At 41.9% G+C, this 4,211-nt stretch overlaps 1 pseudogene; it reads right to left on the bottom strand.

Annotated features, from left to right (window-relative positions):
• Positions 1–926: 926 nt before the first annotated feature.
• On the bottom strand, positions 927–2,236 carry LOC103001793 (elongation factor 1-gamma-like; annotated as a pseudogene).
• Between the last annotated feature and the right edge of the window lie 1,975 nt (positions 2,237–4,211).

A 4,211-nucleotide genomic window follows, 5' to 3' on the forward strand; every position in this document is an offset into this window, starting at 1 on the left:
TTGACTTTTTTCCTTCTTCAGAAGTGCATGTCTTGCTAATGGACAATTTCAGGGCTAAAATTTAAAACGGACTTTTGGTATCACCTATTTTATTATTTGATCTTTAGGTAAGCTCTCTTAGATTATATTCATTTTAAGCTGGCAATATAATTTATTGTTTTCTACTTTTATATTTTTTTTTCAGGGTTGTTAACTGACATTTATGACTGCTCTACATTGCAGGAAGGAGTAGGGCGTGTTTAGGGTTCAGGTTCCAGTGACACCCCCTTGGTTCAAAATCCTGCCTCCACCACCTAAGATGTGTGATCACAGGCAACTTGCTTAAATCTCTGAACTCCACTTCCTTGTTAGAAATTAGGGATACCCTAGAGATGATCCACAGCCAGGTTAGGGCCCACAGGCCAGTATCTGTTCCAAGGAGTCTGTACCTCTTCTTGCTGTTTGTCTAAAGTGTTGAAACTATGACTCTTGGATATGGCTGCTGCCCCACCTCACAGGGCAGCTGCAGGAAGTAGTGTTAAGTCACTCTGCATGCTGTGCTCTCACCCCATCAGCAGGTATTCTCCCCCTTCATGCAGGAAGGTCTGGAATTAGGTAGTTACAAAGCCCTGTGTCACCACCTCCTAACTACATCTAATCTTTCCCAGCTAGCCTAGAAGATGGTCATCACAGGAGAGGCAAGGCAATTAAAAAAAAAAAAATCAAAACTGAGGAGAGACCTCTCTTTCTGCTCTTCTGACAACTTCTCTCCTGCACAGGGAGGTCCTGCAGTTATAGACAACACCCTGCTTCAAGATATCTACTCCCCTTTGAAAAAGCCATCACCCACAGGCAGGGCAGGAAAGGGTTCGATGTTCAGTTTCCTTTAATGACCCCCATTCTCCCTGAAGGGCAGGTGCAGGCAGCTTGGCAATGGCAAGAGATGTTCACTTGAAGATCTAGCCCTGATTGAAGGCTTTGCCCGCATGCTGGAAGACCCCATCCCAGGAAAAGTATTCTTGAACCAGCGGCTGGGTATCCTCGCTGCTGGGATCTAGTTTCCGCCATGTGTATGACTCATAATCCACCTGCTAATCTGGACTCAGGGGAAAAGCAAGCTCCTGGCCTCGGAAGACCCAGACTCCAGAAATGGAGCTGTTATTGTTGGTTCCAAAGAGAATGACACTGGCAAAGGCATTCTTCTTCAGTTTGTCCAATCGCTGGAACATTCCATCGATGAAGTTGCAGCTTATGAATGTCTGGGTGAGCTCTTCAGGGAAGCAGTAGTCGGAGTACCACAGGGACCAGCCATTTTTATCAAAGTGCTCCCAAAACTACGGCAGCACCACGGAGAGTGTGTCCTCGTCGGAGTACTTGCGCTTAAATTCATCCAACACAAAGGTACTCTTGGGCAGGTGAGCAAAGGTATCCTTGGCCTTCTGCTCAGCAGCCAGTGCCTGCTCACATTCATCCAGCTCCTCCTCAGTAGCAGGGGCAGCTGTCTTCTTCTCCTCTTTCTGCTCAGTCCTGGGGCTTCTGCTTCTCTTCTCGAGAAGCTTTCTCTTTCCGTGGGGTGTCCTTTTTAGGCTGGCTCTCTGCAAACTTTTTAGCATCAAACTGGGCTATTTTTTCAGTTTCACCTCCCCCAAGACAGCCCAGAAGTGGGGCTGGTTAATGTAGGTGGGGAGCCAGCAGTTTGTATTAGGGAAAGGCTGGCAGAAAGAAGGCCCCAGAAGCTGTTTATAAAGCCACAACAAGATGCAGACAACTGTGATGTCAGCCAGGGTCACACATTCGCCCACCAGAAAAGTCCTTGTCTTCAAGTGAGCATCCAGCAACCCCATAATTTGCCTCACCACCTCCTTTGCATTCTCTGTGACCTGCTTGTTGTGGTGCATGATGCCCAAGGTGGGGAACACCCAGGTACTGGCTGGGGGAACTACATCGCTATCAGCAAAGCTCACCCACTGCACCACCTGGGCTGCTGCTTCAGGAGTACTTCTCCACAACTCCTCGTTGCTCACATAGTAGGCAATGGCATTGCTCTCAAACACACAGAATCCATCGTCACCCTCAAAGGCTGGAAACTTGCCAGCAGGAAATTTACCGAGAAATTCGGGGGTGCAGTTGGTTTGGCCAAAATAGAAGTGGGGTGGTGCGGAGAGCACACGGACCTGAGCCTCGCTGTACTGAGCGGCAGTGAGGGCCTTGAAGACCCTCCAGTTTTCAGATATGTGTCCAAGGTCCCAGCCGCCATGGTGATTCTGCAGAGAAAGGGGCTAATTTATTGTTGTATTACCATGTGATCATTTTAAGCTGGGTACCTTACAAAAGTGATGCCTAAGGCTCTTAGAGGTAAGGCTAGCATGAAGATTTTATCAATAATATGAAGATTCATTAAGTCAATTGAACTAAATTATACCATTGCTTAAACAACCCTATGATTTTTGAAGCACCCGCTCAATCTTTATTCAGCTTACTTAATACATTAAGGTTCTTTTAAAATATTTCATATACTAGCTGGAATAAAGAAAAAAATTCTCTTAAAAGTTTTTTTATTTTATCTCAAGAATTAATATAAATACGTTATTATTATGATAGATAATTCTACTTAGAACTATTATCTTCTCTTAAGTACAGTACTAACATTTCCATAAACCAGCAACAGGGAGAGCTAATATCGCTGGGATTTTTCAACCCTCATTACATGACTGGAACACATTTCTTTAGAAAAAAAAAAAATTCTCAGATGACTATTACCACTGTGATAAACTATTTCTTACTCTGCCATTATTGGCATAAGAGTTAATGAAAAGCCTCTTGTTGCTTTACAAGTACAAATCATTTTTTTAATTTTACTTTTTTATGGAAGTAGAGTCAAGTTACAATGTTTCAGGTATACAGCAAAGTGATTCAGTTATATATATATAAGATATTGAATATAGTTCCCTGTGCTATACAGTAGGTCCTTGTTGTTTACCTATTTTACATATAGTAATGTGTATCTGTTAATCCCAAATTTCAATTTTATCCCTCACCCCCTTTCCCCTTTGGTAACCATAAGTTTTTTTTCTATGTCTAGGACATTTTAAAATATTCATTCAGAAAATAGTTATTATTATTGTGTGACAGACTATGGATTAGGGACTAAGAATACAACAATAAAGACAAATGCTTGTGCCTCATGGTTTTCATTCTAGTGAAGGATAAGGTTATGTCTAAGTGGGTTTTTCCTTTCTTGGCCACACCCTTAGATACTGACATTTGAATATCTAAATTTTAGCATCTCATGTTGTTTAGTTTGCTCTATTATGCATCTCTGATTGGTTTGTGTATTTTGTCTTTAGGGAGTTGGTAACAACTTAGTGGTAAAAAGTGCAGGGTTAGGGCCTTATTGCCTAGGTCTGAGTCCTGCTCAGCTACTTTCTAGTTGTGTTATATTGAACAAGTTTTCTTTATCATTATAAGCTTCCCAGGAATAGCAGTAGGGACAACTATGCCATAGGTTTAAAAGAGACACTTGTAAAGCACTTAGCAGAGTGCCAGGCACATTCATCAACCATTATTTCTTAAGATTAGCTATTAATTTTGAGACCAAATATTTTCATTAATACATATTTTTCATATCCTATAACAATTAGAATGGTGCTGTGTTCACAGAGAGACAATAATAAATTCCCTGGAAAAAAGTAATAAGAGCAGCTTTGATAAAGAAAAGCAGGGGAGAATACACAGGCTCTAAGCAATTCCATCAGGGGAAGTGATAAATGAAGGGTAGAGGGAAGCTGAAAACAAAGGTCTCAAGGTAAAGCCATACTCCATAGTTAGTTACTCTTACCATTTATTAATGGCCAGCCTTAAGGGGGAGGATTCAAAATAATTTTTTTGTTTGTTTTTTAAACAATATTCTCCTCAGAATTGGAACTCCATATCTATGGTTCTCCCTTTCCCTGGAGGAAGTTAGATAAGAGGATACAGAGAAAGGGTCCTCTTTGAAAAGTCTTCTCTTCCTTGAAATGAGTTTTCAGACCCAATAGCACAATGTGTTGGAGAGACAAGGGAATTGTGGCCCATTAACTGCAAAGATGTCTTCCTGCTCTGCTTTACTAAGAAGCCAGATGCCTGGGAATGACTGCTTTGGTCTCCTGACATGTCCAGAAGGTTTGATGTGTTACTGTGGGGGCCAATGATCCATTTTCTCTGTGATGACAGAGTTCTGAGCCCAGCTGTGT

Source organism: Balaenoptera acutorostrata, chromosome 13 (genome assembly GCF_949987535.1).
Source record: "Balaenoptera acutorostrata chromosome 13, mBalAcu1.1, whole genome shotgun sequence".
Classification (NCBI taxonomy): domain Eukaryota; kingdom Metazoa; phylum Chordata; class Mammalia; order Artiodactyla; family Balaenopteridae; genus Balaenoptera; species Balaenoptera acutorostrata.